The sequence below is a fragment of the Choloepus didactylus genome, chromosome 2 (assembly GCF_015220235.1).
Source record: "Choloepus didactylus isolate mChoDid1 chromosome 2, mChoDid1.pri, whole genome shotgun sequence".
Classification (NCBI taxonomy): domain Eukaryota; kingdom Metazoa; phylum Chordata; class Mammalia; order Pilosa; family Megalonychidae; genus Choloepus; species Choloepus didactylus.
Genome location: NC_051308.1, coordinates 147,794,467 through 147,818,698, shown reverse-complemented (window position 1 = coordinate 147,818,698; position 24,232 = coordinate 147,794,467). Strand labels below are relative to the sequence as shown.

The 24,232-nt window shown below is 36.8% G+C and overlaps 1 long non-coding RNA gene across 1 annotated transcript in view; it reads left to right on the top strand.

Annotated features, from left to right (window-relative positions):
• The window catches only part of LOC119527005, a 76,017-nt gene that overhangs the window by 47,068 nt on the left and 4,717 nt on the right, over window positions 1-24,232 (top strand). Inside the window, exon 2 of the long non-coding RNA XR_005215298.1 lies at window positions 23,555-23,647. This is a non-coding gene — a long non-coding RNA (uncharacterized LOC119527005). The remainder of the gene's footprint in view (window positions 1-23,554; window positions 23,648-24,232) is intronic.

Here is a 24,232-nt window from a genome sequence, read left to right as displayed (position 1 = left end):
GCGTAGTTATGGGTAAATTTGCCAGAATCCAAGACAGTGTAGACCGTATTGCCCAGTAAAATAAAGATGCTTCTCTCTGGAGCAAACAGTAGGCAGGCATACTGCCTATTATAAAATTATTTGGATTCTCTAAGCCCGGGGACCCTCTCCTGTAATGGAACCTGTTGTATGTGCAGGTGTTGCCTGGTTCTTTTTGCATAACACTGTCAGAACTGAGGCTTGGAGAACCAGGACAAATGCTCGTCCCCTGGCTACTGCTGCTGCTGTGAGTAATAAAGATCTTTGCCTCTGACCCAGGGGTCTCATGTCTTCTGCAAGCATCCATGAAACTGTGGCAGGCTAACTTGTTAGCTTGTTGAGTAGGCTAAAATCTCAGACCCTCCACAGTTCCTGATATCAATCCATTTTATTCATAATGCCCCTAATGGATTAAATCATTTCACAAAGTGAACCTAAGGTAATCCTGACTCTCTGTACTCATGAAGGAAGAACTGTTGAGGGAATGGTGTAAGGTTTGGTGTCCTTCATCACTCATTCCCTATTTTAGGGCTTGGCCATGCTCTTTAAACAGCATCTTCCCAGAGGGGGAAGTTACCTCAATGGGTATCTCTAGGCCCTGCCCCTTGTGTCATCCTGTCTCACCCCTGCTGCCTATTCTTGCTCTTTGCCTGCTCTGATTATAAAGGACACTGCTGGTTGGCGACTCAGCATTTATTCCCCACCACCATCACTGTCACTTCCTTCAGGGTGAGTCCCTGATGGAACCCAAACACTATTCAGGCATTCACCAGTTGCCAAGCAGCCGGGGGAAGCTGACCCCACCCCCAGCTTCAGAGGAGGGGATGATCTAATTCATTCCCTTTACCAGTAGACCAGTTCAGGACAATGAGATGTGAGAGGAAGTCTGAAGAGGAACTGCTCTGAACTTTACTTTCTATAAAAAAGGTCACAGAAAGAAACACATCCTATTTCTAGATGTAATGTAAGGAGATGATGTAGCCATCTTCCTATCAGGCTGAACATGATGCCACCATCCAGATAGCTGTACAGAGATGATGACAACAATGTGCTGCTCAGTCAGTCAATTTTGAAGCTCACCCTACCTCTGGGCTTCCTGTTAAGAGAGATAATAAAGTTTCTAAATGTTTGTAAGTCTCAACTGAGAGTTCTGTTACTTAACATTTATTGAGCTGTTTCAGGCACTATTCTAAGCACTTTAAATGAACTGATATATTTAAGACTCACAAAAAACCTATCCAGTAAATTATTATTTTCTTTATTTTGCAGATAAGGAAACTAAGATACAGAGATCGTAAATTTTTTCCCAGGTCACACAGCAATAAGTGGCAAAACTAGGATTTGAAACAAGATCTGGCTCAGAATCCACAGACTTAATCACTCTTCTGTCTCTTCTCACTATGCTGTTACTCACATTCTAACTGATATTAGCTACACTTTGCTCCTCAAGGCCACCTCACCTGAAATTTAGGCTTTGGACACCCTCCTCTTTGGCCCGCAAGGCCACACCCATAGGCCAGCTTCACTCTTTCCCGTCCCCAACTGCAGGCCTCACTGCTTGCCAAGGAGAGGAGGTCAGACCCTAATATCTAATTACATTTCCTGTTTGAACATCTAGGAAGACTGTCGTTAAGTTGACACGTGAGCTCTTATTTTATATTCCAAGTATTTTAAGCACTGTGGTGTGATCAGTCTGCTCAAAGGGCAACTGTTGTGTGGCAAAGCCACACCTTTCAGTAGAGAATTGCTGTTAAGATCCAGCAGGCAGCAACTGGGGGCTTTTATATTTCTCCTGTTGCCACTTGGGATATAGAAAAGCAGCTCTTCAAGGTTGGCCCAGGGATGTTTCTTTCTTTACTTTTACCAAAGCTTATATAGTTGTAAGAAGCCCCTGCCCCAAGCACAGCATCATACATCCTCCCAATTTCAATCTCCTGACAACCAGCATAATTACTCCCCTATTATATAACACGGGAGTGGGAAGGGGCACAATTAACAGATAGGATCTGTTGATTTACCCCTGCTTCTTCTGTCTTTTGTTCTGGGAATTTCTGTTCCCTCTCCTCCTTGAGAAATTCTTGGCTGCTGATCACATCCTGCCCAGCCCGTAATCAGGGGGGAGAATCTGGATTTCACCAAGATACTTACGCAGCTCTCCTTTCTTGCTAACCCCATTTCCATGCCCTCCACTCCCACTACTAATAGCAATAAATTATCAGGCAAATCTCAGGAATTAAAAAAAAAAAAAAAAAGTCTGTGAAGAAACTAGGGGAGAGGTGAAAAGCATTATGAGTTTGGGGGCAGAGGCTATCAATGGGTGGCTCTGTTTGTTTAAGACAGGAGTGTACAGTTGCTTAAACCTGGGGACGCCCTCTTCCACTGCTGATCTGGTTGAAGTCACCTTTTAAGAGTGGAGGACAGAAATAATGTTGAGTAACTCATTACCACAGTTTTCTGAACCAGACAATGTGTCATTGTGAATGAAATGGAAATAGGAAGAGATTTGAGGCATTCTAAAATGCTACAGGGTCTATTTAGATTTAAAAATGGAGAACTTGTGCTTTGTTTTTCTTCTTAAGATCTTTTATATTATAAATATGTGAAGCTTCCTTTTAAACAGAACTGAAATGAAGCAGACAGCTAAAACTGATCTGAATTTAGAGCTCAGAAATTATAAAGTCCCTTTTCTAACTCACACTGGGCTTTGAAGATAAAGGTCAGAGCTTTGGGTGGTCTCATTTTTATATAGATATCTAACAAAGAGGATATCAAAGAGGGTGAGGATAGGATTTTTTCCTCCTGTGCCCTCTTGAAGAAATCATCTATTTATTTTATATTTTAAAAAGATTGAGTGTTCTTTTCTTCATACAAATTTAGAGAAAATAGATAACAGGGATAGAAAGAAAGTTGGAGGAATCACAATTGAAAGTCCTATGTGTTGTGTTAGAATTCTGTGCTCTGTGAGAATTCTCCTGCTTTCTTATTGGAATAGTTCAATACAAAGGAAATGTCAGGTTAATGAGTTTATCTTTTGGAAATAAAAGTATTAATCCTCAGTTTATAGATAATGTATTAGTTTCCTGGCTGCTAGAACAAATACCATAAAATGGATTGGCTTAACAACAGGAATGTATCGGTTTGTGTTTTCAGAGGCTAGAAGGCTTGCTTCCCCCCGGAGTCAGTATCTTCTGGCTGGCCAGCAACCTTTGGGGTTCCTTGGCTTTTCTGTCACATGACAGTGCACATGGCGATGTCTTCTCCTTTCTCTTCTGTTCTATTGACTTCCAGCTTCTTGCTTCTCCTGTGGCTTTCTCTATAAGGTCTCCAGGAATAGGATTAAAACCATTCTGATTGAGTTTGCCAAAACTTAACTGAAGTAACTTCATCAAATGGGCCTATTTACAATAGAGTCACATTTACAGGAATGGATTAAGATTAAGAACATATTTTTCTGAGTGCATAATCCAATCTCCAACAGATAACAAGCATTATTTAGATACTTATGGATGTGATGTCTTCATTATCACACAGCTAATGCTTGTGCACAGCTGACCTGGTGACTTGCAGACACAGATCATTGCCCAGTTTTCTCAGTTCTTTCACAGAGATTTATCCCATGCCCTCAGAGTCAATGGCAGTCAAGTGTTTCCCTCTCTTGTGACAAAGTGTTACAGCATTGAAGATGCAGCATTTTCAGGTTACCTAAACAGCCACTTTCTGGGGCATCAGCCAGCCCCAGAAAAGCTAGGTCAGACCCAGGTCCTGACCCTCTTGCCTTTCCAAGGATCTGTCTAAAACAGTTTTCTCAATCCATAGTAAGAAATACCTTTATTCAACCCAGTATATATGTATACTCACCTCCCACACACTCGTTTATGTATGTAAATTTGAAACAAAGCTTCACAAAACTTACCCTTACAACATATGATTTATATTGATATATTCCTTCTCTCTTCTAGTCTAGTATTTTATTTAAAAAACACTGATGGCGACCCATTAACAGTTCAAGTCCACAGTTTGAACAACATCGATCTAAACTTTGGGCAGTTTTCCTATTTAAACCTCAATGCCACAAAGGGTCTGACTATGCCCCCTTTCCTGGGACAATATGGATAAAGGTTAATCCTTTGAAACTGGCTATTTCCAGAGATCCAGGAGCCCTGTATCCACATGCAGAGGAATCCACTCAGTGATTTAAAGTGATACACTCTTCAGTGGGCCCCACCCCATCCTCTGTGCAAGTGCTTTCAAGACACTCATACCTACTTTATCAGATGGTGAGGTTCTGCTTTTCTTGACTGCAAATGATTTTCTGGCCTCACTCTTGCTGGAGGCAAGAACTTCAGGACCTCTTCTGATCTCAATTACAATAGCAACTAAAAAGTACTGTTTTAAGATATTATTTAATATTTGAAATCAAAATAGCTGTTACTCTTGGGTCATAGTGACTAGAAGAAAACATGAAGAAGGCTTCTGTTTCTTGACCTAGGTGCTAGTTATATGGGTGATTTCAGTCTGTGTAATTTTAGTAAATAACACTCAATCTTCAAAACAACTCTGTGAACCTCAAACTCACCACAAATTGAATGGGTAAATATACTGAAGAATAGTCACACATTGGAATACCATATAATAATGTCAGTGAACAATTTACAATTACATGGATTGAATGAATCTCAGAACATAATGTTAAGGAAAAGGGGATACAGAATAGCACATCTGTATGACTCCATTGACATGAGGTACAAAGCAGACAAAGGTAATCTATGCCATTAAACATCAAGATGGTGGTTACTTGGGGTTGTAGTGGCAGGAAGGGAGAACAAGGAGGATGTCTGGAGTCAGGGAAATGTTCTCTTTCTTGATCAAGGTGTTGGTTACATGAGGGTATTCAATGTGTGAAAAGTCAGTGTAGCTTAAAAACTACAATCACCTCAACAGAAAAGTATTATTACTATTTGCATTTCACAGATGGGTAATCTGAAGTTTAAGAGCTTGATGACTTTGTCAAGGCCACACATTCCCTAAGGGGTAGAACCAGGACTGGATCCAGCCTGTCTGCCTCCAGGGCCCAGGCACATAAACATTCTGAAGAGTGATATTTGCCTTGAAATATGAACTCCTGAAGGGCTCCATAAAGGAGATTGTTCTAGGTGCCTTAGTTTGCTAGGGCCATTATCACATACCATACAATGGGGTGACTTAAGTGGGAATTTATTGTTTCACAGTTTCTGAGGCTAAAAGGATTGTTTGCTTCTGGGGTCCATGGCATTCTGGTGCTGGCTGCAGGCAATCCTTGGGGTTCCTTGGCTTTTATCTCTGCTTTCTGTTATAAGACGATGTCTTCTCTTTTCTCTTCTGGTTCCTGCTGACTTCTGGCTGCTCCCTGTGGCTTTCTCTGGCTCTGGCTTCCAGTTTTGTTCTCTTTATAAAACCTCTAGTACTCCAGATTAAGACCCACTCATCCAGTTGAGTCACTCCTTAACTAAAAATAACATCTTTACCAGGTTCTATTTACAGTGGATTCACACCCACAGGAATGTGGGTTAAGATTAAGAACATGCTTTTTTGCTGGGTTATATAACACAATCTACCACAATAGCTTTTTCAAATAACCTATGAGTTTGTATAATACGTTTCCCTTTCCCTGTCTCTTTTATGTTCAGTCTTTAATGGAAATGTCTTAGTTAGATCCTAATTATGTTTAGATGTAAAAGTGGGAAAGCAACCGCACAGAAAGAGTGAATTCTAAGTAGCCAGTGTTTCATATAACATATGAAATAATTTATATACATAAACCAGGATCATAAGAAATTAATCTACAATACATAAAAATATAATGTTGAGCCTGTTAGGTCTGGGCCCTGGGCCCCTCCCTCATTTCCCTCTTTTGTAAAGCCAGCCTGCCTTGCTCTCCCTTCCCTTCCCCCATTTCTTGCCACTGCCTTCGTTCAGGCCCATCACTGCCCCTCCCTTCCTTTCCGCCACTCCATGGGCCACATGGTTGACCCTTTCTCCCCACCTCTCCTGTTTAAATGTACAAACCAGGCATTGCCAAAGTTACAAGATAAACCATGTGTAATCCCCTATTGGCCAGAGCTCACATACCTTACATTTCCAAGACTCCGTGTAACCCCCTGATTGGCAGAAAGCCCTATAAAAAGAAATTCCACTACCTGACTGCCCAGTTTTCCCTCCAAGCAGGTCCTTTCTGCTGGTTGGGGCCGCCCTGAGACTTCCCTTAATAAACTTATTGTTGCCTGCCATTTGGCTTTGTTGCCGGTCTTTCAAACCAAACTACCTTACAGAGCCCAAATTGTTAGTTTTTTTTTTTTCTCAGTTTCCAATTTTTATTTTGCCAAGTAAGAGCAGAACTGTCATCTACTCCTACTTGGATCATCATTTCATTTTAAAAAAGTGCAAATATAGGAAATACATACTCTCAGAAAAAAAGATGGATTTTAAATTGAATGCATTTTGTTTTATAAAACAAAAACCTTACAAATTGTCCTTACTTTTCTCACTTTTTCCAAGTTCATTGAAAACTTAGACTCAAACCATCATTGGTCCATGGCAGGTTTTGGGAATCATTGGCCTACAGAAAAAAGGGAAAGTTATGAGCATAGCATTTAAGATCCAATTGACCTGGCCTAAGGGAAACTTCAGTCTGAGTGAGCAAAATGTGATTCTTTAGTGTTTCACAAATGTATTTTGAAAATGTCCTCTTCCACTCCTTCCCTTCTTTCTTTTTTTACATTAGAGAATTTGTAGGTTTTCAGAACAATCATGCAGAAAATACAGAGTTCTCATGTATCCCTGTGCTTCACACACCGTTTTCCCTATTATCAACACTGCTTTTGTTACAATTAATGAAACCATATTATTATAATTATACTCTATTAACTATAATCCATAGTTTACATTAGGGTTCTCTGTGTTGTACAGTTCCATGGTTTTAAAAACTTTTTATTCTGGTAATATGTATACAAACTAAAATTTCCTATCTAAATCACTTAGACATATACAGTTCAACGATTCTACCATCACTACCATCTATTCCCAAAATGTTTCCATCACCCCAAATAGAAATTCTACACCAATTAAGCATTAACTCCCCATTCCCATTCCCTACTCCCACCTTGGCCCCTGGTAACTTGTATTCCAGTTTCTGACTCTATGAATTTACATATTGTAATTATTTCATATAGGTGACATCATACAATACTTGTTCTTGTGTGCCTGGCTGTTTCACTCAATATGATGTCTTCAAGTTGTATCCATTTTGTAGCATGCATCAGAACTTCAACTTTTTATGTATTTTCTGCCTAAATTCCTTCAGTAAACCCCAAGTAGGTCAACTTTAATGAAATTAAGTTGCTATGTGAATACAGTGTGTATTTGTTCAGTAACTTTTTAAAAAATATCTCTTAGATGAATAAAACAAAAATGGTAACCTTTATCACTACTTTTGAGACCACCATTTGCCACAAATACCCAAATAGATTTTAATGATTTAAATTAGAAATAAGTCATTGAATGATTTTGATTTTTTTATATGTATGTATAGGAAACAAATATACATGTCTTACAAGAAACAAATTGAATAAATTTAGAAACATACCAATTTAATAATATATAAAATACATGTCATAGATTGATATGTAATCTCTTTTAGCTGATTGGCTCTCAACTTTTATTGAGATGGGGAAAGAAATGAATAAACCTAGTGGAATAAGTTCTTTTGAATTCCCAGAAAGAAATCTTTTAATTAATTTTTTTGAGATTATTGTAGATGCATATGCAGTTAGCAGGCTGATTACATCAATGCATTTATGTGAGTGCATGAATGTATTGGTTGATAATATGGACAAGAATTTGCTTGAAATTCCCCTCAGTTACTGGTTATAATTGTGTAATCATTCTTCTGAAGTACATTCCACATTTGTCTTTTTCTATTTATTCTTACCTTACTTTAAAAAATTGATCTATGTGTATGTCCCATGATATTTGCTTTGTGCTTATTTCATAACTTCAGATAGAGAACATTCCATTTTTGTTATCTTGTTAGTCAAGAACTGAAGTGTAGGGTGGATGGAGGAAGTAACCAGAGGAAATCAGCAGCTTCACTTCGAGCCTGTGTTCTCAAAATCTTTTGTTGCCCCTTCTTGTATTTATTACTTGTTGACTCATCTTTGCACCATTCCCTCAATCTATTTTGGTTTGAGGACAGTCCCACATATTTCAGAGGTATATGTACTGGTTTTAGTTCAGATTTATTTTATAATCATTGTTCAGATGTCTTTGATCATCAAGGACAGGGCTGCAGCTAGTCAAGCCAGCATCTTTGTATGAATTAGGAATATGTCTCTTCTCCAGGTGGATCTAGCATTGGTCACTTGTTTGGGCCAGTAGAGCACAAGTGTAACTTCAGTCCCTACTTCTCCCTTGTTGTCTTTAAACCCTGTACAAAGTGCGCAAGAGTGTGAGTAGGCCTTGAATGACTGTAATGCTGGTTGATGCTTTTCTCTCTTTGCCTTATCTCATCTCCAGACAGATTTTATATGTTAGGGATCTGTGTAACAGGTAAGCTGATTAGGTCTCTTTCCCTCCCAAAGATACACCTTCAATCAATAAGAACACAGTATTGTGATTTGGTTGACATTATTACCACAATTTATTTATTTTTGCTTTTTAATTAAACTTTTTAATTGAGATAATTGTAGATTCGCATGCAGTTGTAAGCAGTAATACAGAGAGAGCTTGTATACCCTTTACCTAATTTCCCCAATGGCAATATCTTGCAGAACTACAGTACAATATCAACCTGGATATTGATATTGATGCAGTAAGTACACTGATGTTATTAAGATTTCCAGTTTTGCTTGTACTCTTTTGTGTGTGCGTATTAGTTCTGTACAATTATATTACACGGTATGTTCATGTATCCATCAACAGAGTCAAGATATAGAAAAGTTCCATCATCACAAATATCCCTTATGCTGCCCTTTTACAGCCATGCCCACTTCCCTCCAATTCCTGGCAAACACTAACTTGTTCTCTGTTTCTAAAATTTTGAAATTTCAACAATTTATACACATGAAATCATACAGAATGTAATCTTTGGGAATTGGCTTTTTTACTCAGCATAATTCTCTGGAGATTTAACCAGATTGTACATGTATCAATCATTCATTCCTTTTTATTGCTGAGTAGTATTCCGTGGTGTGGCTGTACCACAGTCTGTTTAACCATTCACACTTTGAAGGATACCTAATTATTTCCAGTTCTGGGAGATTACAAATAAAGCTGTTATCAATATTCATGTACGGGTTTTTATGTGAACATAGTCTTCATTTCTCTGGGACAAATGCCTGGGAGTGCAATTTCTGGGTCATATAATCATTACATGTTAAGTTTTTAAAGAAACTGCCAAACCATTTTCCAGAGTGGCTGCACTATTTTACATCCCTACTGGCAATATATGAGTGATTTAGTTTCTCCACATCCTCACCAGCATTTGATATTGCCATTATTTTTTATTTTAGTCATTTCAAAAGGTGTGTAGTGGTATCTCATTGTGGTTTTTATTTTCATTTCCCTAATGACTAATGATGTTGAACATCGCTTCACGTGCTTATTTGCCATCGGTATATCCTCCTCAGTGAAATGTCTCTTTATGTCTTTTGTTCATGTTGTAATTGGACTTTTGCTTCTTTACTGTTGAGTTTTTTTAATGCACTTTATTGCAATATATTCACACACCATATAATCTATCCAAAGCATACAACCAATGGCTCACAATATCATCATATAGTTGTGCATTCATCACCACAATCAATTTTAGAACATTTTCATTACTCAAAAAAATAATAAAAATAAAAAATAAAAATAAAAATAAAATTTAAAAGAACACCCAAAATATCCCAAACCCTTTATCCCCCCTATTATTTATATATTTTTTGCCTTTATTTTATTACTATATATATGCTCATACATTGGATAAAGGGAGTGTCAGTCACAAGGTTTTCAAACTCACATGGTCACATGATAAAAGTTATATAGTTATACAATCATCATCAAGAATCAATGCTAATGCATTACATTTCAACAGTTTCAGGTATTTCTTTCTAGCTATTCTAATACACTAGAAATGTAAAGGAATATCTACATAATGCATAAGAATAACCTCCAGAACGAGCTATCAACTCTATTTGAAATCTCTTAGCCACCGAAACTTTGTTTCATTTCTTTCCCCCACTTTTGTTCAAGAAGGTATTCTCAATCCCACAATGCCAGAGCCAGGCTCATCCCCGGGAGTCATGTCCCACATTGCCAGGGAGACTTACACCCTTGGGAGTCATGTCCTACATGGGGCAGATGGGGTAGTGAGTTTATTTGCAGAGTTGGCGCGATGAGAGAGGCCACATCTGAGCAACGAAAGAGGTTCTTTAGGGGTGAGTCTTAGGCATAGTTATAAGTAGGCTTAGCTTTGTCATTGGAGAGAAAAGTTTCATAAGGGCAAGCCTCTAGGTCGAGGGCCTGGCTTATTAAATTGGGAGCCCCTATTGCTTTAGAGAATAGCAGGAATTCCCCAGGTGGGGAAGTTTAATAGTTCCACATTTTTCTCTGGTCCCTCAAGGGGGCTTTGCAAAGACTTTTTCATTTTCTGCCAAAATTATTCTAGGATGTATTGTGGTATTACATTAGCCCATACAGAACAAGATCTCATTCCCTATTCTAGGTTCCATGTAATTACAGTGTGGAAATAAACTGACCCAGGCAGGTTAAATTAGATAGTGTGCTACAGAAAATATAAATTTTCTACCAAATAAAACTCCCTTCCTTTGATCTGACACGGAAGTTGGAGTTTTAAAATACAGTCAATATCATCCTTTACTATGTATTCTGATTTACGTTAGTCCTAACCAAGTCTGTTTCAGTCATATCTCTAATTGAAGTCTGATCTGTTTTTCAGATTCTTTAACAGTTGCTGTGTGGAGTAGAGCTGCAGAACTCTAACTCTGAGTCTCAGGTGTCACACAGATACCCAAATTTCCAGGGAACTACCAGGTTATACACAAAGAGTTCAGCATCTCAGAATTTAGAAATAACAGTTAAAACTCAGGAACAGATGTGACTGCTGTAAGAGCTTACAATCTAGGAACCTTTTCAATAAGACTTATTGAACATTCTGTTCTCCTTAATTACCAACTGCCCAGTCTCTGTCCCTGTTCTATTCCCAGATAACCTATGTTCTCAAATTCAATTCTTAGTATTTGCTCATTATAGTTAGTTTATCTTAGTGAGTCCTTACAATATTTGTCCCAATATTTCACTTATTATAATGTCCTCAAGATTCATTCACCTAGCTGCATGCCTCACAACTTCAGTCCTTCTTGCAGCTACTCAATATTCCATTGTATGTTCTTTTGAGTTTTGAGAGGTCTTTACATATTCTAGCTACTACAATATGGTTTGTAAATATTTTCTTCCAGTCTGTAGCTTGTCTTTTCATCTATTTTACAGGGTCTTTCACATACCAAAGATTATTAATTTTGATGAAGTCCAATTTATCAATTTTTCCTTTTATGGATTATGATTTCAGTGTCAAGTCTCAGTACTCTTTGCTTGGCCCTGGAGTCCAAAGATTTTCTCTTATTTTTTTCCCTAAAAGTTATAATTATATAGTTTTATATTTTTCATTTAAATTTAAATCCATGACCCATTTTGAGATAATTTTTGTGTAAGACTTTTCTTCTTTTCTAATGTATTCACTTAGTGCTATAAATTTCCCTCTCAGCACTACTTAGCTATGCTCCATTTTCAATCATTCAGTCTATTTTTTTCCTTTGAGACTTCCTATTTTACCTATGAATAACACAGAAGTGTATTGTTTAGTTTCAAGTGTTTGGAGATTTTCTTCTTATCTGTTTGTTATTGAGTTATAGTTTGATTCTATAGTGGTCAGAGAATTAGGTCTGATTTCAAACCTTTTAAGTTTTTGAGGTTTGTTTTACATTCCAGGGTGTGGTCTATCTTGGTATAAACCATGGGCACTTGAAAAATATATGTATTCTGCTGTAGTGGAATGGAATATTCTAAAACCATTGATTAGATCCTGTTGTTTGACAATTTTATTGGGTTCTTGTATTTCCTTGCTGATTTTCTGTCTAGTTGTTCATCAGTTGTTGAGAGAGAAATGTTGGAATCTCCACCTATAATTTTGGAATTGTCTGTTTCTCCTTTCTGTTCTATCAGTGTTTTTGCTTCATACATTTTGCAGCTGTGTGTGTATGTGTACCTCTGTGAAGAAAGTATTAGTTAAAATAGAGACATGAACTTTGTCCCATGGGGTGACAAGCTGATATGACCATGTCCTGGCACCTGGAGAGGACAAGCATTGTGAGTACAAAGTGCACGTGCTTATCTTAGTGGACAAAGCATCATTCACTGCTCAATATTGCAACTCTCTGACTGAAATCTCTGAAATTAATCTCTTCGATAGAAGTCTTCAAGTTCTCCAACGTCATTTATTGTGATGATTACCTTGGAGTGGAGTCAGCCCCAAGTTTCTTAATAAGAGCTCTTAAAAATGAATTTTTAAATGTGAACTGATTTACTTACATCCTACAATTTAAAAACATAAATAAAAACTAATAAAAAACATTAATATTGTCATGGTTATATGTTATATATAACTTTTCTCAGACTACCTGCCCTACTACCACATAAGATACTGTCACTCACATTGAAAAAGGTATAACCCTAAAGGTGGGAACACCATTCAGAAGGGTGGCTTTCCCTCTTTTTCATGGTAAATGACACAGTAAATGTTTGCAGAACAAATGGGTATGTACAATGTGCCATTCTTTTGACATTATTGGTTTTTCATTCACTATAGTTTTCAGAAATGAGTTTAAACTGTGTACAGAGTATTCATATTGAAGTAAAAAGAAAGCTTGGGATAGCAGGGGGTGAGGGTGTGTGGGGTTTAACCGAGTGGGGTCCCTCTCCCTAACCTGCTTTAGAACCCACCCCTCTGTGCTCACTGTGGTCAGGAATCTGACTGGAATAAGAGGAGCAAACACGTCTGTATCAGATACCTCTTTTACATTGCTTCAGATCCTCCTGGCCTCCTATTCCAGCTATGATGCCTTTGAGATGAATTTACTAAAGTTCCTCAGAAGATCTTGGCAGGATTGAGCACCAGCTACCCATAGTGACCTCCAAATCAATAATGCATCTTGGGATTTTTTTTTTTTTTTCTGCTTTCTTCCCCGTTTTACTCCTCCAGACCCTCACTCCTGCTCCTTAGGATCGCTTCTCAAATAAAAGAACTTCACGTAAGACTCTGCTTTTAGGGGGACCCAGAGTAAGACAGTTCCTTGGTGGGTTTGTCTGTGTTACTCCACTTATTTGGGGCAAACTATACCTCTATCTTCTATGGCCACATGATCCAAATGGTGAATGCCATATTCTTAGTTAACTTCATGTCCTTGGCCACAGCAGTTGGTTGAAGGATAGACATAAGGATACAAGATGGGCCGAGTAGAGTACTTCTCCTGATTTTCTTTTTCTGAAACTATTGGGAACAAATTAGCCTTCCTTCCTAGTCATTGAACTTTAAGTGTGTAGGTTTTGAGCTACCCACAGCCATGTCCCCCACAACTTGTAGAAATTGTTCCAGGATAATAAAGATGACATCAGAGAAATTTGAAGACAAGAGACAAAGTAGTAATCCCAGAAGACTCTAGATCAATCATCCCTATATTCTGGTATCTATACCCTTTTGAGTTATGCAAAACAGTGCACTTCTTTTTGGTTGTTTAAGTTAAAGTTGATTTCTCTCACTTGCAACTTAAGGGAGTTCTATATATCCATAGATAAAATCTGCTACGTGGGAATTATATTTTTTAATAAATGTCTTGTCTGTCACTAGCTTCAGTGAAATAATTTTACTTGATAAGTACAGCCATGTCTGAAAAAATGTGATTGGCACACATACTGAGTTGTGGAGCAGTGTGGGCTTTAAAAATGAATAGACCTGACTTTTCTAAATGATGTGACTTTGCACAAGTGACTTAACTTACCTGAGCCTTAGTGTCTTCAATTGTATCATCAACGTTCAGATAAGGAAAACAGAAACCACCTTGGGTATTTCAAGCAGAAAGAGATTTAATACAAGGACTTAGATGCTTCCACAGTCATTGGAGGCCCAGGAGGAATAAAAATCAGGGAGATGGCCACTTGCTATCAGGTCACACTGCTGCTGGTGCTGCTCCTGCTGCTATTGAAATCAGAAAACTGCAGGAAACCTTTGTCAACATCAGAGCTGCTCTGCAGCCTCAAGGATGATGACTAATGGTAGAACATTGAGTTTGGCCAGAGCTGCAAAAGCTCACATCAGCCATTGCTGCCATGTCTGCCTCTGCCACTTTTGGAAGAATGCCGCTGCCTCCTCTCTCTTTTCCAAAAATCTCAAGTATATTTTATTGGCAGAATTTAAGTCACATCAAGAAATGTAGTTCCCAAGCTTCTAGCCTCTTTAATACAGGAGAACGCATAGAAACGGGTTGGAAATAAATACTGATTGCCTAAAAACAACAGCAAACACAGGGTATAATACATACTTCATAGGATTTGGGATGGTGATGTACAATAACCGGTATAGAATAGGGGTTAAATCAATATTTGACCAAAAAAAAACAAAAACAAAAACAAAAACAAGTAAAGTGACATTGTCATGGTGAAAGGCTCTATCTGTTATGGATAATTTCCCTTTAACACTTCTACAAGGATAGAATAATTAGCCATTTGAACTTATTACTTTAGGGAAATTTATGACCACTATTGACAAGAATCCAGTACTGCGACACCATATTAAGCATTCCCCTGATGAGAAGAAGTCAAGCCCTTATGGTGTGACACCAGGACAGGGCTTTCTCAGGCAGCTAAATTCTTTGCTTGGAGTTGGAATGGGGTGAAATGAATTTTAAGCTGTGGAGTTTGGAATGAAGGCGGGACCAAGGCAGTATCTGGGGATAAAGATGGGACCAGAGACAAAGTCAATATAGTCTTTTCTTTTCGTTAAAACTTTAATAGCAGACCAATCAAGGTTTCTAACTACTGACCATCTGCAAAAGGTGAAGAATTCAGGGATAAAATTATTTGCTTTGTATGCATATGTGGTTTGGTATTATGTTTTATATGCTTCTGTCATTGGCTATATATATTGGCTTGTTTCCCAACTAATCTGTAAATCTCTCAAAAGAACGGGCCAGTTAATTTTGAATAATAGTGCCTTATACTGTATCTTCTTACAAAACAGGTTTTTGACTGTTTCATAATAAAGAATTCTGTAAAAATGTTCTAATTTTGATTTTAGATTAAAGTTGATCCTGTTTCTAAGAATTTTGTAACAGATATTCTGCATTGAAATTAATTTGCATATGTAATGGAACATGTTCCGTGAAATTGGAGCAGATAGATCTCAGTAAACTCAACCCTTCCAAGATCATTTTAAGTGAACATCTTGAATATTACTATTTAACCTGGTGGATTATTATGACTTTTCAATGACAACCGTTCAGATTAACAAACATTTATTAAATACCTATTATGTGCTAGAGTCATCATGCTGGGCACTGAGGGTAGGATGAAGGAACATCTTGTAAGATACTTCACATTCCATAGCACAGAGAGTTAGAACCCTTGTACCTCACATGGCCTGAAGAATTTTAGAGTTCAGAGGGAATGAGGAGATCATCTTATCCAACATCTTCACGTCACAGATGAGTAAACAAGGCCAAGGCAGTTTAAGGGAATTGCACAAAATCATGTCAAAAGTTAGTTTTAGAGTCAGAATTAGAACCTAGATCTTCTTGTTCCTGCTCCTGTTCTTTCTGTTATACTCTGACACAGTGTGTCCTCTCCTTGGTGGTAGTGCTTGAAAGCATTTCTGGAAATAAAGGCAAAACTTGAAAATAGTAGTTCCACCACACTTCCTGCCCTGTTCTCAAATGGAATAGCATTTTACTACTGCCCACAACTTACTTACCTTACATTTAAAAACAAGAATGTTGAAGAGTTTTAAAGTTCATTGACCATAGATGCAATTTTACATACTGATCTTTTCACTTACTATATTACAAACATTTCCTCTATGTTGTTACAGTCTTCATACATCTACATTAAACACTTAAGTTTATTGTTGTTTTCCATGATTAAAAAAAAAAAACCACTACATAGTCACTCCAGAAAATGCATAATTAAAAAAAGCCAGTAATTAGGAGAAAATAAAGCACCTATAGTTTTACCATTTAAATACAACTACCATCTCTATTTTGGAATCATTATTATAAAATTTAATCATTGGGTAATTTTGTATCTTGACAGAAATATATTTCTTCATTATAATGTATTTAGAGATTGTGTAGGTATTTCTGGAGATAAGTAAGGGTTGCGTGAGTGCGTAGAATTAGTCTGCAGTGGTGATTAGTACTGCTGTTCATCAGTATTTCCTTCTCTCCTTTGAAGCACATTGTAGAATTATACTTTCCCACAGTCTTGAAGCCAACTGTAGCTTTAACAAACGGGATATTGTAGAAAGGACATGTGTAGTTCCAGGTGGAAGCCTTTAAGGGCCAGTGCACAATTTGTCAATTCATTTTTTTCCTATCAACATCCTCTATTGTCCTTTTTCCAGATGGAAAGCTCATTTCTCCATGCCAGGTACACACACAAAGCCCCAACAGATAGCATATAACACTTGGGTGTTATCGATTCAGTTGTATTCTCACCTGAAACCTAAGACTTATCCACCACCAGTGCTCTTCATATAAGGCTGCAGATATTTTAAAAAGGAGAATTATAAATAGCTAATTAACATAAAGGATAGTTGCTATTGTCTCACATGGACAATATCCAGTGCAATACATTCTTCTGTCCCCTTATTATCTATGTGACTCCTAAATGTTTGTTCCAGCTATGAGGAAATTGGAGCGCATGGTAGGAAAAGTTATTAGGTGGAAGTGGGGCAGAGAAAGAATTACAGATCAGGGTACAGGGCTGAATGGCAAACTAGGAGTTCCGGAGCTGGATTTTCTTTAGTATTAGGATCCAATTTCAGAGACGTTGGTCCTGACTTGTATGCTCTAGCCCAAATTTGGAGGAAGGTAGGCTCCAGTCTCACAGAAAAGACTTAGTAAAAGCTAGATGAGGGGTGGTAAGAACTCTGGCCCATCAGCTGGTGTTCAGGGTTCCGTGCTAAGCCCATCTTGGAACAGTACAAAAGGTTGATTAGATTAGCATCACACAGTGGTGACTAGATAGTCGGAGCAGCCCAGTGGGCCTACAGCATCCTGTTGATCAACAAATACTGAGCATTACTATGTGTCAAGCATTGTCCTGAAAAATGGAGATACAATGTTAAAGAAAAAGGAAAAAAGTCCTTGTCTTTATAGAGCTGAGGTAGTAGTGAGGAAGGCAGGGTTCAGATAAATTAATTCAAATGGGTCAATTAATGATTACAGTAAAACAGGCAAGGAGAACTATGGGGTGCTATCAGAGCATATTACTGAAGAGTCAGGGAAGACTTCTCAGGGGGAACAAATTTATCTCAAGCACATTGGCTGGCAGATGTGTGAGCCGCAAGACACTTACAGACACCATTCCATCGTGCGTAGAAAGAGCTCCCAATCTCTACCTTACCAGACTTGCCTCAGCTGAGCTCCAAGACTGGACAAGACAGAACCAGACAGCAAGTTGGCTCTGGATATGTCTAGAGGAGACAGAAACTGATTCTGTAGGTGTGTGTGGTTATATGTGGTGGCTCCATTTCTCCATTTCTATTTCCTCTGTGAATCTATTAGGTGTGTGTGTGTGCATGTGTGCGTGTGGTTGGGAGAGAGAGAGAGAAAGAGAGAGAGAGAGAGAGAACACGTTGATGTTTCTGTCTCCAAAGCTATTTTTTTTAAAGTCATATGAATGTAATGCTACACACTTCTATCTCTCAAAATAAAAAAAATGATATTAAATTGCTTCGTACTAATGCTAATGTTTTTCTACAGATTGGATCGATGGTCCTGGATGGGAACAAAATGGTTTCCCCTTCTGGGACTAGATGATCCCCTGAGGTTCTTTTAGAGATATGAAAAGCAGCTAATGACAAAATAATGAGTTCTATTCTCACATGATTTGCAAGCTATGTGCCCAGGCTTGGTGGATAGATCAGAGATGTTGTATGGTTGACATTTTGAGAAAAAACAGTGTATCCATCTATTTTTCTTTATATATAATTTTTAGCATGATTTATTTATGCTGATTTCTTACTTGATTCTGGATTCAACAATAGACTCCTGGTTAAACAAAAAATATTTTTGTTGCTACAATAAATTCATTGTCTCATAACATTTTTCTTAACTTTTTATTTTGAAACCATTTTAGATTTACAGACAAGTTGTAAAGATAGTATAGAGAATTCTTGCATACCCTTCCCCCAGTTTCTCTTGGTGTCACTGTTGTACGTAAGCATAGTACAATTATCAAAACAAAGAAATCACCATTGACACAGCATTAACTAATATAGACTTTATTCTAATTTCACCAGTTTGTCACTTATGTTCTTTTCTTGTTCCAGAATTCAGTGAGACACAACATTGCATTTAGTCTTTGTATCTCCTTAGTTTCCCTCAATCTCTGGCAGCTTCTCAGTCTTTCCTTGTTTTCCATAAATTTGACACTTCAGAAGAGTACTGGTCAGATATGTTATAGAATGTCCCTCAATTTGGGTTTGTCTGATGTTTCCTCATGATTAGACTGGGGTTATGAATTTTTTGGAAAAATGTCACAGAGGTGAGGTGTCTTCCTCATCTCAGATCAGAGGTACATGATATCAACATAACTTACTAATGGTGATGTTAAACTTGATCACTTGGTTAAGTGGGTGTCTGCCAGATTTCTCTGTGGTAAAATTACTATTTTTCCCTTTCCATATTCTATTTATTCGTTGGAAGCAAGTCACTAAATCCAGCTAACACTCAAGGGTTAGGGAATTCAGGTCCACCTCCTGGAGGAAGGAATATTAAAATATTTGAGGATATATGTTAAAACTACCAAAGCATTTAATAAATATCTTGGGGAAGATATTTTGAGACTATGCAATTATTCTATTTCTCTTTAAAGTTTCACTCACTAATTTTAGCATTCATCTGTAAATCTTGCCCACAATAATAATGTTGTACTTATCAGTTCTTCCTTTTGCTGAGCAGTGTTCCTTTGTGTGATATACCATAATGTGTTCACCCATGGATTTGTTTCCAGTTTTAGGCTGTTATGAATAAGGCTGCTATGGACATTTTTGAATAAGTCTTTATTTTTTCCCCTTTTTGAAAATAACTTTTTACTTTGAAATAATTTCAAACTTAGCAAAAGCTGCAAAAATTAAGATAGTACCCAAACACTCATGTACTCTATTGCAAACATTTTACTTCTTTGTTTTATCATTTGTGTGCAGACTCTCTTTTTGTACACATGTGAATTTTTTTTTTCCTGAACCATCTAAGAAACTTTACTCCAAAATTATGGTCCCTAGCTCCTAAACAGTTCTGTGTATATTTCCTCATGATATGGATTTTGTCTAATATAATCACAGTACAGCTATCAATCTCAGTAAATTTAACATTGACGTACTACTCTAACTTACCAATCAGATTCCAATTTTGTTGGTTGAACCAGTAATGTCCTTAATAGTATTTCCCCCAGTCCCACCCCCATACAAGATTCAGTTTAGAGTCAGCTATTGCTTTTAATTGTCATGTCTCTTTAGTTTCCTCCTTTAATCTGGAACATTTCCACAGCTTTTCTTTGTCCTTTACAACGTGGACATTTCGAAGAATACAGTCCCTCCTCCTTTTTTTAAATAAAATGTTCCTTATTTAAGGTTGTCCTGATGTTTCCCTACGATTAGAGTCACATGATGCATTCTAGGCTGGAATACTGCAAAGACGATGTGTCCTTCTCAGGGTAGTACACCTGGAGGCATGAGATGTTCATCTGTCCCTCATTGGTGATGTTAATTTGGAATCCCCGGCCAAGGTGTTTTCCACTTTATCCACTCTAAAATTAGTAATTTTTTTTCTCTCTTGTAACTAACAAGCAATCTGTGGGAAGATAATTTAGGACCATACAAATATCCTGTTCCTCATCAAAATTTCTACTTAGGTTTAGCATCCTTTGATGATTCTTGTCTGATTCAATCTCTACTATGATGGCTGCAAAATGATAATTTTCCAACTCTGTACTCCCTTTCCATTAATCAGCTGGCCTTCAGCATTTAATCTATAATCAAAAGCCCTCCTTTCAACCCTTTTATTTATTTATTCATTATAGGCATGGACTCATTAATTTCTATTCCTTCAGTGGCTTATAATTCATTACTGTGCTTAATTATTTTGGTGCACAAATTTTCCCGGATTTGGCCAAGAGGAGCCTCTACAAGATGGCTCTGGTGTTTTTGTTGTGACATGCTCCCATCATTTTTTTTTGTCAGTACTTCCTTATCTTCTGGCTTAGATATTCCAGGCTCATCTTATACCTACCCTGCTCCATCCTTGGGGTGGACCATTTCTCTGAGGAGTCCTGATTCCTTTTGGTGGAGAATGGTATTAGAGACCAAGATCTATAGGACAGTAGCGTGCTCATTGGTACCAGAGTGTCTTTGCGTCTTGGCTCTTTCAGAGGGCGGAACTAGGAAATATATAAATGTATACAGACAAATGCATACATACATATGCAAATGCATACCCACACTTATGTATACATGCATACTTATACACGTGCATACATACATGTATATATGCACCATATACATATTTTAGAAGTCATGAATTCACACTGATACCACCAATTCCAATTCATCCCTCAGGGTTCTTTTTTGACTTTTCCCATTCCATATTTTTATGTCCCTTCATCCTCAGTGAGGTCTCCAGCTCTCAACAACATCAACACATTTACCTCTTTGCTCAATCCTATAATTTATCTAAAATAGTTTCAGAATTACCCTCTCCATACCACAACAATAAACAAATCTACTAAAAACGTTCAGGATTCATTTGTTATTTTTCTCTGCTTCTGTTCCTGCCCAAGATTGAGGGTGTAGAGTCAAATATTGTGTTCACAAGTTACTGGGATTCCTTCCTTCTTTCCTTCTTTCCTTCTTCCCTTCCTTCCTTGACTCTTCTTCCTTCTTTTCTTCCCTTCAGTGTGGTTATGATATTCATTTTAAATACAATTAATTTCATTTGTTTTCATTTGCTTTCAGTTTTAGGTTTTTTCTTTCTGGTTCTTATTGATTTAATTTAATTTTTTGAATAAGTAGCACATAAACATGTTTTTGAAATTCACAATTATGCAAGAAGGTATTCTCAGAGAAGTGTCACTCCCTCTGCATCCCTTTTACTCTAATTCCTTCCATCTCATGTAGGTCACCAGTTTCACTGTTATCTGGCTTCTCTAGTGCTGCTTTTGGTAAAGATAAGCAAATACATGTATGTAGCCTCATTTCCCATTCTTTCTTACATATAAGAAAGGTATCATGTATTTAAGGTATATAGGGTAGCATGCTGTGCTGTATAATAAGCTCTTTTGCTTTTTTTACTTAATGATACTTCCTGGAAATTACTCCATTTCAGTTCATAGAAATTTTCCCTATTACTTTTAACAGCTGCATAGAGCACCATTGTGTGTATATATCAGTGACTCTTTAACCAATCTCCTTTGCTTAGACATTTCATTTATTCCCATCATTTTGAAATTTCAAATAATGCTGCCATAAATAACTTGGGCAAATGTGTTTTCATATTCTTGGAATTGAATCTACAGGGTAAATTCCTAGAATTGGGAGTGCTGGGTTGTAGGGTAAACACATGTATAGTCTCATGTTTGTATCTATATTTCCAAATTCCCCTTAATTTTTTTTCCTATCAGCAATGTGTGAGAGTGTCTGTTTTCCCCATAACCTGCCTGTAGAGTTCATTGCAAAGCTTTTGCATTTTTGCTGATGTTATCATTAGGAAATTGATCTTAATATAGTTTATTTTGCATTTCTTTTAATATGGGTGAAGTTGCTTCCAATACATTTAAAAGTCATTTTTCTATCTCTTTTATAAATTGACTGTTTTTGTCATTTATTTTTCTAAAGGGTTTTTGGCCTTTTTCCCTCAAAATTTTACAAGTTCTTTAGAAAGTAGGAATGTTAGCCCTTTACTTGCAATATTGGTAGCACATATTTTCTTCCAGTTTGTCATTTGTCTTTTGAGATTGCTTATGGTTTTAATTTTTTTATTAATTATATTTATCAATATTTTCCTTTCTTGCATCTGGATTTTTAGTCACAGTTAGAAATTCTTTCCTGACACCTATGTTATGGAAGAATTCATCCATATTTTCTTGTGGTACTTTTATAGGTTTATTTTTCACATTTAGATCTTTGATACATTTGCAGTTTATTCTTGTCTAGGGTATGAGGAATGGATCTAAATTTATCTTTTTTTCAAATGATCATCCAGTTGTCCCAACACCATTAATTAAAAAAGCAAAAACTATGTTTGCCCTAGGATATTAGATATTACCTTTATCATATGCTAGATTTTTTATATGTGGTTGTATCTATTTCTGGACTTTATGTTCTATTCCATTAATCTGTCTATTCATGTGCCAGTACTGCACTGCTTTAAATATAGAGGCTTTATTGTATATTTTATTATCTGGCATTCTTTTCTGCTATTCTTGTGTACTTATCTTCCTACGTGGACTTGAGGATTAACTTGTCTACTTCCATTAAAAAAGCTCATTGGAATTTTTCTTGAAATTACATTAAGTTTATAAATTAACTTAGGGAGAACTGACATATTGATGTTGGGACATTCTAACCAAGAACAAGGATGTCTTTCTTGTTCAAGTCATTTTTGTGCCTTTCAGGGATGTTTTATGGTTTTCTTCATATAGATTTTGAACATTTCTTATGAGGTTTATTCTTAAATAATCTTTTTAATGCTATTTTAAGTGTTTTACTTGTCCATTATATCTTCCAGTGGTTATTTGTGTATATGAATGCTATTTTTTTAATGTTTATTTTCTATCCTGCTAACTTGCATAGTTATTTTATTGTTTGAGTTAATTTTATCATTGACTTTCTAGGCCAGGGTTGGCAAATATTTTGTGTAAATGGCTATATAGTAAATATGTTAGGCCTTGAGGGTCATATGGTCTCTAATAAAACTTCTCAACTCTGCTGTTGTAGTAATAAAGCAGCCGTAGACAAATCATAAACAAATGGGCATTTAAAAATAAGTTTTTTTTCAGAAAAAAACCTCACTCACAAAAAGAAGCAATGGTCTGGATTTTTCTTGTGGGCTGTTGGCTGCCACCCATTCTAGGATTTTCCAGGTATATCATCATGTCACTGGCAAAGATAGAATCCCTCCTTTTCCAATTCTTATGCCTCTAATTGTTTTCTCTACTCTAATTGCATTGCTAGTATCTCCAGAACAATGTTAAATGGTAGTGGACAGCCTTACCTTGTTTCTGAGGTTCGTTTCCCTGGTAAGAAGAAGCTGACTCTTGGATCAAGGTACATTTATTTTACTGTGTAGTGGAAATATCCATCCATTCCTGTAGCAAAAATAAAACAATGCAAAAAGTTGCTCCAACAGATACTATCTGGAACATTAGGAAGAAACAATTAAGACCAAGAGGATAGAATGAACAGACCAAGAAATAGACCCAACTCCACAAGAAAAACAAACAAAAGCAAACAGGAAACAAAAAAGAAAAAAAAAACAAACCCTTTTAAAGATCAGAAATTGGTAGTCAACTTTCATATGTATGGCTTTCTTAAGGAAAATATATTTAATTAATTATATGCTTAAATTAAATTGTTCATTATATCTCTATTATTTATCTGTATTGTGATTTTTAATTTATTTTTAGGTAGTCTCTTTTTGGTTTATAAAAACATCAATTTAACAACATTTAAATGGAAATATCCATGTCCAGGTGGATACCAACAATGTTTACATTAGTACCTGAATGGGTCTTTCTTCTGTAACTTTATTATAGAGGAAGCAATTGGGAAAAGTATAGAAACAAGCGATGGAATAGGCAAGATTGCTCTGAATCTGATATTAATTAGCTATAGAACATTGGGCAGGTCACT